Source organism: Typopeltis vanoorti, chromosome 8 (assembly GCF_054136105.1).
Source record: "Typopeltis vanoorti isolate ZY-2024b chromosome 8, IOZ_Tvanoo_1.0, whole genome shotgun sequence".
Classification (NCBI taxonomy): Eukaryota; Metazoa; Arthropoda; class Arachnida; order Uropygi; family Thelyphonidae; genus Typopeltis; species Typopeltis vanoorti.
This window is the reverse complement of record NC_143556.1, coordinates 133,193,733-133,210,242: the sequence shown is the minus strand read 5'-3', so window position 1 is coordinate 133,210,242 and position 16,510 is coordinate 133,193,733. Positions and strand designations below refer to the sequence as shown.

General features: G+C 36.5%; 1 protein-coding gene across 1 annotated transcript in view; it reads left to right on the top strand.

The window, feature by feature from the left end:
- The window catches only part of LOC150104358 (intermembrane lipid transfer protein VPS13A-like), a 2,072,875-nt gene that overhangs the window by 41,375 nt on the left and 2,014,990 nt on the right, over positions 1-16,510 (top strand). The window lies entirely within an intron of this gene.

Below are 16,510 nucleotides of genomic sequence, written 5' to 3'. Positions count from 1 at the left end.
AAAAAAGCATTACATATTGTATGTAACTCACCAAAAAATAAAGTACTCAGCTTGAGACTAACACACTTATGATTTTTAACGCTTTCCTGGCAGAAAACGAAGACAATTTTCAACAATTTTCCACAACGTGCATGCGTGCTAAGGGGTATTTCCCCTAATATAAATTCGCTACTTAATAACTACATGCGCGACACGAGCAGACGCAAATTTAACGCAGATAAAATTTGATGTTTAAGTCGCGCGTTGAAAAATATATGAAAAGATAAAGGGTTACTACAGTTTGTAGACCGTCTTGTATCGAAACCGCGCTGTATAAGTACTGGTTATACGGGATTACCTGTACTCTTTCGAAAACATATTTAAAAAAATTCGAACAATATAGCAAACCGTAATACGAAGACATCCATGTTATTAATACGACTCGCAAAATGATATCCTTTCAAAAAAAAGCACTTACGAGAAAAAATTGTACGTTAAAAAAAATATCAGTTTTTGCAGTAAAAAACATATCAGTTTTGTTTATATAAGTAATTTTAGGAGCATCAAGAAAATTCAAAGATTTTTGAGTTATTTGACTCGATAGCCATACTCTCCCCCATTCAGGTCCCTCACTTTTCCTCCTAAAAATTATTGCTGCCAAGCTAACTCGAAAATCTACATCCCAGTGAAAATATTCGATGCCCTTACGGAAGCTTAAATAATGGTTATTTGTTGTTACACGAAGTGCTGTGTTTGTGTGTGTGTGTGGGGGGGGGGAATACATGTTAATATTATTATACTTCTACCAGCATGGTATGCCGTCATTTAGTTTCGTCTATTTCCTCTATGCTGATTAGTCTATTTCTTCACAGACAGTGTTGAGATTTTGACTGTGGATGCACAAGGATTGCACAATTTAGGTATTTCACATTTCAATAAATATAATTTTTCGGTTTTTGCAGATCAACAATCTTGCGAACTGGAAAAATTAGAATGAAGTAAGTAATAATTACAGGGTGTCCCAAAATTCACGAAAGAATTAATTTTGATAGAAAACACAGGTTTTTAATTAAAAATTGTAATTTCTTATTGATTCATAAAGTATACAGTATAGGGTTATCCATGGAATAGCATATCGGGTAAATGGCCTCCACGGCTTTGCTGGTACATACGCACTCTTTTGTCGAAATTTTCCATGCCCGTTTTGCATAAATGTGGCTGAATTTCGTTGATACAGCACTCAATTTCCTCCTTCAAGGCGTGGGTGGACGTGGGCTTGTTGGCATAAACCTTAGACTTCAAAAAACTCCAATGAAAAAAGTCCAACGGCGTTAAGTCACATGATCTGGGCGGCCAATTCTGATCACCAAAACGGGAAATTACACGACCAGGAAATGACTCGTGCAGTAATTGAATTGTTTCTCGGGCTGTATAGCATGTGGCGCCGTCTTGTTGAAACTACATGTCGTCCACATCCGTATCTTCCAATTTAGGCACAAAAAACTGGATTATCATGTCGCGATAGTGAGCCCCATTAACTGTTATTGCCTTACCAGCCGCATTTTCGAAGAAGAATGGACCGATGATGCCTCCAGCCCAAAATCCGCACCAAACAGTGACACGTTGTGGATGCATTTGTTTCTCAACAATCACTCGTGGATTTTCTGAACCCCAAATGCGACAATTTTGTGGATTAACGAAGCCATCAAGATGAAAATGAGCCTCATTTTCATCTTGATGAAAATGATTTTGAAGAAGATGATTTTGTTCGAAAAATAAGCATCCACTTGTTGTTGTTGTTCCATAATCCATTCAACGAACTCTCTTCGCTGTGTGTGGTCATTTTTAATAACCCTGAACTGTCAGCTGTCACGCTGTCTTTTTTTTTCTCGTTGGCAACACTTTACCGCACAAATGGCGCTAAATTTAAATCTTGCGTGAATTTTGGGACACCCTGTAGAACGCTACACATTTCTTCATCCATTCTAATTTTGATATACTTTAAAAACTCTAAAATAAACAAAGAGAGCGAGAGAGAGAGAGAGAGAGAGAAAAGAAACGAAAGTATAGGAGAAAAGTGCAGAAAAAAAGTAGAATAAATAAAGTAAATAAAAAAAGGAACAAAATTAGAAACATAAAAGGCAAAAATACAATATTTAAGGGTGACACAATATGTTGCATGGAATAGTGTAATATTGTGAAAAAGATATTACGCAATTCAGTGGCGATGTTGTAACTTCGAAGCAAAAGGAATGTAAAACATTAGTTTTGCTTCATTATATTATTCCCCTGTGTGTGAAAGAGTAAGAGAAAGAAATATGCAAAGACCTCTACAGAATTTCTTCAGTTGAAAATTGCTTCCCACTTATTACTTTTCTAAATCTACTAAGTGTTTTTTTAGTAGATTTTTTAAGTGGGACGAAAATTCCGAGTTTCCCGGAGAAAACCTCTCTAACACCCGCTAACTCACCATTTGATTGGTGAACCACCTGATAAAGGTTCCTCGTGTCATAGATAGGATTCGAACTCGGGTCGTTCCCACCAAAGGGCTCATCTAAACCAACTGAGCTACGGAGGTTGTGACACAATGTAAATTCGTTAAATTATTATTTTCTTAAAAAGTCTCATTTGCTTTTTCAATTACAAAATAAAATAATGAATTGAAATAAGCATTAAAATTATTTTTTAATATATGAACACAAAAGAACCATTTATACAAAACTCAGTGGACAATTTTATGAAGAACTAATTCGCTCAGACGCGAAATCAGTAGGTAGGCTTTGTGTGCTTGGGATAAAATATTTATCTGAAGTCTGTTGAAAAAGATTTTTTTTTCTTTATATACATTTTCTTTTATCTCTCTCTCTCTTTCTCTCTCTCTATTGCCCGTGCTATTTATGAACGTCTTTCCTTGTCAAGATCGCCATTCGTAAAGATCTTAGCAGCTTCATCGATCGAACTCGGGACTTTGGATTCGTTTTAAAAGCTTATAGTAGTTGGTTGCATAAGAATTTCTTCCGAACCAGTGCTAGTTAGCTTTTTGTAACATCCATTAACTTTTCATTGCTCCTTGTGTGAAGCAAAAATAAAGCCGCCTTGATATTTTCGTATCAGAAAATGTCAGCGTATCACACTCAGTTGTTTACATTCTGTCGTATTTAAACGTTTATTTAAGTTAAGGGATATTACATCCCATATTGTTTCTTAGCCGAATAAGAAACTCAAAGAGTTTCATGCCGAATATAGAAACTATATAAATATAAATAATGTTCGGCGATTCCAAGCGTAAGCAAATACCTGGATAGTGCAACACCTGACCCATTTGGTAGTGCAAGCTGAGGCAACTCATGTCAAAGGTGGAGCAGGCTCCGATCCCTATTCTTGATATTTACCCATAATGTGAACTTAGCTCCTAGGAGCTGTATTACTGTTCTACATTATGAGAGAAGGTCACTACCCAGACCGGTTTCAACCTTTATTGAGGTGTATTTAAGTAAAGACCTCTCTAAAACTTAGGACGATCCCTAGACCACTCAATAGTGGCCGAAAGGCTGTCCAATTCAGCGTTGTTCCACTCAGTGACAGACTCACTCCGTCACCGAGAACTTCTCAGCGTTGGCTCTACCCAGTGGCAGGCTCACCCCACCACCAGCCAGAGCCATAATCTCAGCGGCGGCCCTACTCAAAGACAGGCGAAAACCTATCCCAAGCAGAGCCTCTCATATATCTCTATCTAGCATCCACCTTATGTATAGGTGATGCGGGCTCTAAAAATAAGACGATCCCGAAAGATCGCCCAACTCAGCGTTGTTCCACTCGATGACAGGCTCACCCCGTCACCGAGAACTTCTCAGCATTGGCTCTATCCAGTGGCAGGCTCACCCCACCACCAAGCAGAGCCATAATCTCAGCGGTGGCCCCACTCAGAGACAGGCAAAAACCTACCTCCAAGTGGAGCCTCTCAAAGCCAGATCCTCCCCGCACCGGTTTCCACCCTCATTGGGGTCTCATCAGTGAGTAGGTAGACCTAGTTAATAATAATATAATATAATACCAAGTCCTTATAAGGACTGGCTTAAAGGGGCGAAGCAATAATGCTTTTCATCTTCCCCGTTATCTGTAGAGGACAGTGTAGGGATAAGGTGTTATTAAGCTATTAAAGCTCTGATCATGGCAGGAGGGTAACAGCAATAGCCGAGCCTCAGTTAGAACTTCATTGGCTACAGCATTGCCATCCGTTACCCTCCAAGGGTATTGGATTGAATGAATCAATCACCGCATCTCACGGTCGATTCATCCATATAATACCAAGTTTGTAGCGAACAGAACTTACATCCCTTCTATGAGAATTGCCAAGAGGTGTCCTAATAAATTACTAATTATATGAAGAGCCAAAGGCTTCAGTCGGCGAAATAACTTATTTAAGTTAAGGGATATTACATCCCATATTGTTTCTTAATATCCCTTATCTTAAATAAGTTATGTCGCCGAATTGAAGCCTTTGACTCTTCATATAATTAGTAATTTATTAGGACACCTCTTGGCAATTCTCATAGAAGGGATGTAAATTCTGTTCGCTACAAACTTGGTATTATTAACTAGGTCTACCTACTCACTGATGAGAGGTGGACGATAGATAAGATATATGAGAGGCTCCGCTACGGATAGGTTTTCGCCTGTCTCTGAGCAATACAGCTCCTAGGAGCTAAGTTCACATTATGGGTAAATATCAAGAATAGTGATCGAGCTTACTCCACCTTTGATATGAGTTACCTCAGCTTGCACTACCTAAAGGGTCAGTTGCTGTACTATCCAGGTATTTGCTTACCCTTGGAATCGCCGAACTTTATATAGTTTCTATATTCGGCTAACAAACAATATGGGATGTAATATCCCTTAACTTAAATAAGTTATGTCGCCGCATTGAAGCCTTTGGCTCTTCATATAATTAGTATTTAAACGTGTTCTGGTTGGCTAACTGTTTGATACACGTCTACCGGCTTATCCGGAACATCGATGGTCCGTCCTTTAACAGTGTCAGAAAAATAACGAAATAATCAGTCATACAACAACGATATAAATTCGGAATTTACGACTTACGAAAAATATTCTGGCTTTAATTTTTTTTAATGACGCAAACAGAAACGAAGGTCTGTTTATATATTATTCCAATTATTTGCAGACTTTGTAGCCTGACTATACATTAAGGGGAGGGAAATGGTGATGTCTAAGCAATAACTTCAGTAGCATCGTGGCTGTACAGTCATGTGCGGTATCAGGGCCGGTTGAAATTTCTCAATGACATAATATCAGCTCGGTTGGCCGAATACCGCTTTCCACTTGTCAGCTGTGAGTTCGAATCCCACTGCGACAAAGATGTTTATGAATGTCTAAGTGGGACATCATTTCCAGAGTTTGTGATCAAATCCTGTAGCAAAGACATCGTCCTTAGCACCTCCCCTCTGATTCATAGTCAGAAAATCGTTAAGATGGATATTAAAATATTTCGATTCCAACATGCTTTCTGCTCTCAATTTGAGCGTTTTCTTTTCGAATGTTCTTTTCAAATTTTCCAAAATTATCGCTCAAATGTGTGGTATTTTGAGCACCTATTTCCAGGTTTGCGTAATAAATATTTATTATTACAATAATCGCGTTACCTGGAAATCTGCCAGTATTCAGTCCATGAGCCTTTACTATCTAATTATGATCCGGTTACTTCTCTTTCCGTCATTTCTAAAATAATGGAGAGAGATCCGTTAACTGCCAACTTCTCCCATCATGCTTTACCTCCAGCTTAATTAATGACCACCAACAGAGAATTTATCCGCATCATCTCACGTGAGATTTTTCTGATAACACTAACTACTTTTTGGCAGACATATGCCAGCAAAGGTTGGTCGATTGGTAGAGCCTCTGCTACTAATTGCTCAGCAAAAAGTTAAGCAAGTTTTTAGCGCGGTTAGTGGTTGGAAGGAGTTCAATCGTTCGATGTTGTTTGCACACCCTCGATGAGTCTTTAGACTCCCTGGAGGTGTCACATAATAATTATCTATGTTAAGGAGGAGCACAAAATCAGTCCATTAATATTTCCAAAGATTAAACCAAATTTATTGAAAATAGTCTCACATGAAAGCTTTAGTTTTCCTTATTCCAAAAGAAATTCTCAGTTATTTAATAATTTTATAACAATATTTTATGATTTTGTCATGGTATGTTTTATAACAATTTATCACTATCCCTTTTATGTAAAAAAAAAAAAAAATACATTCTTTGAACGCTTTTAAACATTTTTAAAAAGTAACATGACAGTTTCATCTAAAAATCTGTGTACACAGACAAACGAAATTGTACATACGTACAAACTACAAATGTATAGTTGTACCTATGAACGAAGTTTTGATTCCAAGATATTTAATATTTTCTTCCCTAAATATTTGGGAAATATTATCTTCCTTACATCATACGTTCAAATGATATCAGCATTCTACCAATAAGGGGGGGGGGTGTCTTTTAATTAAGTACATTAATTATTTCTAAATATTTGGGAAGAATTTTTCTCTTTTTCTTTTCTTTTCTTTTTTTTTCTTATTTCTATTTTTTTCTAATTTTTTTTAAAATTACTGCAACTTGTTTTTGCTGAATTTTATAATGATTAGTGCGATTAATAAGAAATTGTTTTTAAATTTAAAACAATTAAAATAATGTAATTATTTCAAAATAGTTGCATTACTATGATTAAAATATGCGGTTCGGATATCGAATAAAAAATTGAATCAATGAAAAATTCCTCCAGAACTAAAAATCCCCAGAACAACAACGCGACTTTTGATTGGAAGGGGAAAAAAAAAAAAATTCTAAGGTTCTTTTCCTCGTGAGTCTGCTGATCGCTCTCAGAAGTTAGTGTTTCCTTCATCTCTTGCGAAACAAACCTAATGGTCACAGCGCATAAGCACTTAATGATTTAATGATATTACAGACTACGGAAATACGTTGTTTATTTATTTAGGATGTGATAATACAGTGACCGAGATGCCCACAAGAGCACGCGACACCATTTATGAAACTAATATATAACTATTGGTTGTTATTTATTTTTTTCTGTAAATTGCGTGTGTTCTATTGGCCGGTTTGCCTGTTTACAGGACTCGAGATGCTCGGCTAACTCACCTTCAGATGAAAAGCCCTGATAAAGGCTCTTCGCATCCTAGATGGGATTCGTAGCCAGGGTTTCCCAACCGCGGTCTGGCTGTGCGGTTGGGAAACCACACTGTGGCTGTTTTAGGCAAAACGCGATCGTTTTGCCTAAAACGTTAAAGGAAGGTGAGACTGTTATTGAAGGGCACATATTTTTAAAACGTGCCGAATCGGTATCCAAACATCAGCCATAGTAAATTTTAGTGGTTTAGCACAAGATCACTTTGTTGTTTCGAATTGAGTAGGATGTTGTTTTCAACGTGTTTATGCTAATGAACAATCCTCAATTGAAACAATTTTTTTTTATTCCACTATGAAAGATGATTGATGAGTAGATGGAAGATAAATAGAGAAAGATATGAATGTCGTTTATTTCATTATGATAAACATTGATTGCGAAAAATTAAGAGTCAAAGTACTTTTAGAAATTTTCTTTTAACTTAAATGGACTTCCGCAGACGCTCAATACGCAAGGCATTTATTTGATTACCTTTTTCTGACTTTGAATGTTGGTTAATTTTTTGTCTCTGATATCCTTGCTTTCGCTTGATGCTCCTCTTCACTGCGAAGTACAACAAACAAATCTCTAGTCGTTTTGCCTAAAATAATGTTTGATGTCTGATTTGTTGCTTATCCACTATCTCTGAAAAATGCGCCTTCTGCAAGTGCACGCCGGGAAGCTGCGGTTATACTGCATGAAGTAACTAGGACACGGGGGTTATCCTTCATTTAATCTCATATAAAAGATACCGTCTCATATGCCATTTGACCTGCGTGTAAAGAGAGAGATTTTCGGTCGTTTTTCGAGTCGTTAAAATTTACTGAGCTATTGGAAACCTGCAGTTCACTGCATCGGTGGTCATCCTAATAATAGTCGCTACATCGAAATATTTTGGCGGATTATTCACAGCAGTTTACAAACCTGTACGTGATGTTTAAATGGAAATCATTGAAGCAACGTTATCTTCCTGCATTTTTGCTCAAGAGTACTGCAGCAAAAAAGATGCATTCTGCATGAGGATCACAAAGTAAAACTAGTTTTTTTTTTTTTAATAATAATTATTTTATAGTTTGTCAGTCGAATTTACGCCATTGGTTTTCCACATGTGATGTAATATCGTAATTATTTATAAATCGAAATAATGAAAACCAGAACACAGAACTGTAAGTTGATTCGTTTGGGTTTCGCGAACAGTGCTTATTAAATAAACTTATTTCTTTAAATATGTAAATTGCCTGTCACATTTTAACTTCAGAAGTTTATGAACTTTTAATCGAATTTAAATTCTCCTGCTTCGCTTTTGAATTTATTTTCGCTAAGTCTTAATAGCCTTAATAATCGAACTTCGCCATCTTCCTCTTCTCAATGAGCTCATTGGGCTGTCACGGCGAAGTAACTGGGGTTCTTAGAAATCTGATATTGCTTATGATTGGGCAGTTAATCCTATCTGTGTTGTGTGCTATGGCTGTAAACTGCGTGTGTTCTTCTGGCCAGTTTGCAGGATGAAAATCCGAGTTCCCGTGAGGGAAACCATTCCATTCTCGCATGGGACTGGCTTACCTTCAGCTGAAAAAGTCCTGATTAGGGTTATTCATTTACAACACGGGATTCGAACCAAGGTCCTTGCAACTAAAGGGCTTTCTCAATACGTACCGAACTGCATTACGGAGTAGCTGTTACTTGACTTTAAATGAACAAATAAAATAACGAGATGTTTGAATATAAGAATTTCAGCATAACTGAAAAAATATATTAATTTTTTTGGAAAATAATTAATTTTAACGCGAAACACTAATAATGACGACAAATTTCCTTGCCTCATACAAAAAAAGGAAAAGAAATATATATTCACTTCTAATGTCAAATTTCTTAAAATTAATCGTCTTAACTGGGCTACACATCTCATAAGAATAAATGATAACAATCCCGTAAAAAAATTATTTCTTACAAAACCACAAGGAAGACGAAAACGAGGAAGACCAAGATTACGATAGGGGGGATGCTATTGAAAAAGATTTTCAAGCCATAAATGAGAAATACTGGCGTGCCAAATCCAGAAATAAAGCTAGCTGGCGAAATCTTCAAAGGAAGGTCTTGGCCCATCTGGGGCTGTCGAGCCAATAATGATAATGTTCAAAGATATGGAAAGCTGCAGTAACCAAATATCTAAGAAAGAAGCTGCCATTCGACGAAAAACAATGCATGTGGGCTTGTTACATGTCCGGCTGGCCGAATGGGTCCACACTCTCCAATGAGCAGATTGTAAGATCGAATTCTGCTGCTACGTGGATGCTTGCGAAACTCTTTAGATGTAAACTGGCTTCCTATGATTATGATTGGTGCGAAATCACCACCCTGATTATTGGAGTCTTGAATTTGAATTTGAAACTTCCACGTGTGGTCCCAGGAGTAGGGGTTTCGGATTATTTAAATGCCCACCCACACTATTCGAGTATTATGGGATTTTAACATTTCGCGAGGGAGATTCACGTTTTTAAAATTTGATTAAATGACATCCTGTTAAAATAAAATCATCGAAATCAGGGTAAGAGCTTTCTTAGCTCATTCGGTATCGACGATGCCCTTTCGAAGAATCGTGCTTGAATCCCGTTCTAGGACAGAAAGAACACCTTATGAATGATTTTTCACCCGAAGTCGGAAAGGTTTTTTCTTCGCAGAAACTCGTGTTGTTCATCCCACAAAGCGGAAAGTCGGCATAAAGAGCAAACGCAATTTACAGACATAATACTCCAGCCGCCTCCAGTCTTATCTGCTTCAGCGATAATTCTGAACAACCAACCAATTATTATGCAAATATTTACATCCCCGACAAATATTCGAAACGAATAGGTATCGTCGTATCAGAAGGAGACACTGGAAATAAGTAAGTTACGTTTCAGTTTTATTTTTACTTCTACAGATGTGACTTAAACATATCAAACGGAGGAGGGGGGGGGGGTGTAGGAAGTTACCGCCATTGCTGATGTATCATGTTCAATGATTAAAATTAATAATTAAGCATTTTATCAGTTTCGCAGTAAAATTTTTATATTCATGCTTCATTATCTTATTTTTTCATGTAAATGATCAAATAAGATTAAGGCATATTGAACATCACATACGATGATTTGCATTAAAAATAAAAATGTAAATAAAATAAAAGAAGAAAAGAAAAGAAGACATGCGATGTCCTGGTATTCCGAAACATGTCGAGCAATTGAAAGTTGTTTGTACCAATTGAATTGTGCTTCTTAGGTTCATGGTACCATTGGTATCAGATTTTGACATTTGTTCATTTTTTTTTTTCGTAATTATATCTCGAACAGCGACATCTATAAACTTAAAATCATAGCTGAGAAATTCACCTTTATGTGTTGAGTTCAAAAAATTTTATTGTACTTACATGTTTATATATTCATCCATCGAGTCGGTAACCAATCACCCCTTGGTTTTTGAATGACCATGCTTTGAATACCTTCCTGGACTCGAGGTTGTGGTTTGAAAGCTGAAGAAATTATGCAACTAATCAATTGCTGGATGTTGCAGGAAAAAAAAAAAATCCTACTACCGCCGTGAAAGACTGGCAAACTCACCTCTACATGAAAAAACCTCTGATTTTTGCATTAAAATTGTTTACATTCTATTTCTGCCTAGGATGTAAAGAATCTTTATGATGTAAATATTTGATCACAAAAGAAACGAAGATATTATGAAAGAATTAAACCAAGAACCAGTAATTGAAAAAATTAAAAAATATAAACATAGATGGATGGAACACGTTCAAAGAATGAAAACAGAAAGATTACCAAAACAAGCCTTAAAGTACAAGCCATTAGGGAAAAGAAAACCAGGACGTCCTCTTAAACGATTCAACGATGACTTCTAAGGCCGAACAGGCCATACTAGTCCTAAATCCTTGATACGTATGATGATGATGATGATGTAAAGAATCTTCGCTTCATAGGTAGGATTCGAATCGAACCCAGTCTTTCCAAGCAAAGAGCCCTCGACTGGTGGAACCTTATTGAGTTTAGCGGGCTCATAAAGTGGCGGTTGGGTTTTTCTTCATCAAAAACCTTTGAGACATGCAAATCAATGCGAGAACACATGCATTTATAGACCGAAGCTGACTATCAGGGGTAAGCTGGACTGTCACCATGTGCTTGCCTCGTAATTGGCGACATCGATTTGTGCCACAATCAGAATGCTCTTCGCCTCGTTCATGGAGACCCTAAAGGATGCATGATTGATCCGCACAGAATAATTATTATAGAAACAGTAGTCCTGTGTTGTTTATCATTAGTATAAGTTAGTGGAGAGGGAAGGACGATGCAGCATGCTTCCTCTGAGTGGAAATGACTTATTTGAATCTCTACTGACGCGAGGAACTTTTATGAGACCTTTTTCAAGTGAATGTGAGTTAGTCGGTCTCTTACGAGATAGCAGGGTTCTTTCCTCATTCTCGAATTTTTGCTCGCGATACACTTTACCAGCTGAGTAACATGTACAATTAACAGATGCAAATATACCTGTTGAATGACGTGAAGTGTGTGTGTGTGTGTGTGTGTGTGTGTGTGTGTGTGTGTGTGTGTGTGTGTGTGTGTGTGTGTGTGTGTGTGTGTGTGTGTGTGCGTGCGTGCGTGCGTGCGTGCGTGTGTGTGTGTGTGTGTGTGTGTGTGTCCTAAATGAATAATACTAATAAAAAAAAATATATATATATAAAAAACTGTTAGGTTGGAGGGGTTGCCTCGTGTGGATAGTATTTCTCTTTAATCACCATGCTGTGGATATAGATGCTTGTGCATATCTTCAGAGAATAGACAATTTTCATCGTCCCTTTTGGACAAATTAGAGATTTGAATTGGCTAAAAAAAGTTCTATGCTGTCTTCTAAAGGAGCAAACCAAATGATCTAATCCTTAATTTAGTACCACTGGTGGGCCTGCTGTACTAATTTGCAATAGGTTTTACAGACGGGATTCGCATTAAAATAAAATTAAAAAAAAAAAAAAAAACTGCTTTTAAGTTTCCTTAATCGCAATTTGCTTGTCACTCCAGGAGGAGTCTGCATGAAATCCGGATACTACGCATCCAATTACGAACTTATGTACAGCGTGTGATTCTTCATTGCCTTTGTCCAGAAATCAAAAGGGTTCTTTCCTGGCCCTTTCATTGGAATCGAGTTAGTTTCACATTTGCTGCCTTTCATTGAGTTGGTCACTCAATTACCTGAAAGGGTTTTGGGAATGAAGTCTCGGCTGGAAGTGGTAGGGTCGCAACTCCCTTTCCATACAGAATTAGTAAGACAAACACAAACATCCATAACCATGGTGGGATTCGAACCCACAGTCTCTTGGTTGGAAAGCAGGTACCCTATCCACTCGGCCAACCAGGACGGCGGGTTTGAAATTAAAACAACTTGCAGCCTAAAATAGAAGCCGCAAGCTGTTTCAATCGAGGAAACTCCGGCTTCACTCTCAACGAAGGGCTTGCCGTCCAGAAATGGCATATCACTGACATGAATACCCTAAAATGTTATTTTGATAACAAGTAATGAATCTATGTTTCCGCTTTCTAAATCACTTCATTTCAATCGAGGAAACGCCGGCTTCACCCTCAACTAAGGGCTTGATCTTAAGAAATGATAAGCTGAGCATCAAATCGTATCTTAAATATTGACTCTTCTCCTGTAAGTTATCCTCCATAAAATCCTCTTCACTGTCATCGCCTCGCACATTTAATAAATCACATTTTAACTTCTCACTAAATACTGGATGATTTCATTTTCATCACTTTCTTGCACAATTCGTACTTCGTTTAACTTTTATCTCTTCACTTCATAAAAAGAACATAACCGACAGCTATTAAAAATTTCAATGGAAGAGTGGAGCATTGATATGCATCATGTAGTACGTCACAAACAGGTAAACGATTGCGTAGTCAGTTACGCAAGAAGGAATCAGAATGCAGTAACAGCATCACGTGACTTACTTGTGGAGAGGGCGTTGGGCAATTCATTTCAACAGTTATGCAAAGAAGGAAATTTCGTAAAGAGATAATGAACATGTAAAATACTAGCTACAATCCATCCTTGTACAACTGGAAAAAAATTGAGCTATCTTGAACTCATAAGTTTAATATCTATGCTATTAACCATTTTAGTGAAATGTTTCAGGTTGATGTCGCAATGTACACTGCTGCTCGTTTAGAAATTTTTTCTCGAGATGCTGCCGACAAACATATACATATGCTGTTTGCCAATTGTTACGAATACTTTTGAGTGTTCTTGGAAACACTAACTTCACTAATTTCAGTTTACTGTTCATTGTGAAACGGACAGTGAAGAGTTCAAAAAGAACGGTGCGACAATGACGTTAATCATTCGACCGCATCAGAGAAACCGGTCAGCAAGAAACCATGCATGTCAAAAATTACTGTAATCAGCACTTTTTTTTTTCTTCTGATCACAAACTTCTATCGAAGATGAACCAGCTTCATAGTGGATTCGACAACGTTGTAGTTTCTATAGTGAAAATAACACGAAAATGCATAGTGTTTTATTTATGAGTATTGCCCAACGGTCTAGTCTCTATACCATAATTTGAATAAAAAAATTCTTACTCTAGTACTATTACCACTAGTGGAAGGTTATGAGTTTGAATTACGTCTTCCAGATTGATCAGTATTTGCCATTGCTGCATTTAGTGCATTGTGATTTCACTAGGTGTAGATAGACTAGAAAATCTTCTTAGTCATTTGACGTTTATTTAAGAGTTGGGGTATTAAAAAGTAATACCCCTTGTGTGTGGTTGTATCTTGCTCCATAAACAAATGGCAATTCGCCTGCATCTATTTCTTTGATTAAAAAAATTCCTGATTTTAAAACTTTCTTTCAGAGTAGAAACAATGGACAGAACTCCAAAACTGAATTGGTTTTCAAAGTTCAAAAGTGAAATGACTGGGTGTTGCTACTGGTTGGAGAAGTTTATTAGAGAACCAACTTGAAAATGTGAAATAACATTTCTCTTCAGATATGTAGCTTTACCTAAGAGAAAAAGTGCACTATAAATAGTGCACTTATAAATGGCCAAGACAAGTAATACAACACTGGAGATTGGGTCCTCCACCACGACATGCTCGCACTCGCTTGCTGGATCTTCTGGTCAGAAATAACTGTACAGAAGTCGCTCTTGTAACCAGGGGCGAATGCTGGTCTTGAAATTCACGGTTGCTCTTGTTATCATTCAGGGAATGAGAGGTGTGATTGAAGTCTGATTAGCGGAATAATGAATTCTATATACAGGTAACCCTCATATAACGCGGATGTGAGGTTCCGCAGAAATGCCACGTTATATAAATCGCGTTATGCGGGCCTCATATCACATAGAAAAAGTAGGATTATGTTCCGAAATATATATATATATATATATATTTTTTTTTTTTTTTTTAAATTATATAAACAACAATGACATATCCAACAAAAATATTTTTTTATTTAATTCAGGTAATTCATGTAAGTTAAGAAAGCATGTAAACTATGAAACAAATACATTGTATAAAAGTATAAAAATTACAAATTGTACTTAAACTTCATTGCACATAATGCATAAATGTTTTAGGCAAAATAAAAATAAGTGCATATTTTAATCTTTCATAGCACGAGGAATTGAGGATTGGTTAATAAACACTGGTTTTGTCATGTAATCACCTGATGCATTACTACAAAACAGTAGAGTAATTCTATCTTTGGAAACTTTGAATCCAGGAGCTGATCTTTCATTTTTCGAAATATAGGTGCGTTTTTGCCCTTTTTTCCAATATAACCCGGATTCATCTGCATAGAATACCTGGTCTGCACTATAAATATTTATAAACTTTGAGAGCTTTTTGTTTAATAAGATTTCCACCCATACGAATTTTCTTTTGAGGTGCAATCTTCTATCGAAATCATTAGCGATTTCTCCATTTTTCCATTAGAATATCGCGTACACGAGCAACGCGCTTAGCACTTATCGTTGACCCAACAATAAACACTTTTCGGATTTTATGTTCATTTCGTTTGATTGTTCGAATTGTTGATTCATTTAAATTCAAAGTCCCTGCGAAAACTTCTGGTTTTTCTCCATTTTTCAACCGATCCAAGATTTTGAATTTTTTTCTTCGAGAGAAATTAATTTTGTTTTCAATATTGGTTTTTCCCTTTCGTTGCAGTTTGTGGCCATTACTATAAAAATAATTTTTTGCACAAAAAAGCAAGCATTACATATTGTATGTAACTCACCAGAAAATAAAGTTCTCAGCTTGAGATGAACACACTTATGAATTTTAATATACTTTCCTGGCAGAAACGAGGACAATTTTCAACAATAAACGTTTTATACGGTAAACAATTGAGGTACATGCGTGCTAAAGGGTATTTCCCCTAATATAAATTCGCTACTTATAATTACATGCGGGATACAGGCAGACACCAATTTAACGAAGATAAAATTTGATTTTTAAGTCGCGCGGTGAAAAACATATGAAAAGATAAAGGGCTACTACAATTTATAGACCGCATTATATCGAAACCGCGTTGTATGAGTACCGCGTTATACGAGGATTACCTGTATTTAGAAATTTGTGCACATTTAATCATACAAATACAACATTTATTTTACAAATGATATTCTATATTTTTCAATTTAGCTATTTGAATACAAATTCTACCCTACAGTTCTTCTTTATGAACTGGTCAATAATATCGTCATAAAAACTTGGTTGTAACTTAATTTTCCCAAGCAACACTCATTTGTAAAATAAATGTTGTATTTGTATGATTAAATGTGCACAAATTTCTAAATACAGGTAATCCTCGTATAACGCGGTACTCATACAACGCGGTTTCGATATAATGCGGTCTATAAATTGTAGTAGCCCTTTATCTTTTCATATGTTTTTCACCGCGCGACTTAAAAATCAAATTTTATCTTCGTTAAATTGGTGTCTGCCTGTATCCCGCATGTAATTATAAGTAGCGAATTTATATTAGGGGAAATACCCTTTAGCACGCATGTACCTCAATTGTTTACCGTATAAAACGTTTATTGTTGAAAATTGTCCTCGTTTCTGCCAGGAAAGTATATTAAAATTCATAAGTGTGTTCATCTCAAGCTGAGAACTTTATTTTCTGGTGAGTTACATACAATATGTAATGCTTGCTTTTTTGTGCAAAAAATATATTTTTCAATTTAGCTATTTGAATACAAATTCTACCCTACAGTTCTTCTTTATGAACTGGTCAATAATATCGTCATAAAAACTTGGTTGTAACTTAATTTTCCCAAGCAACACG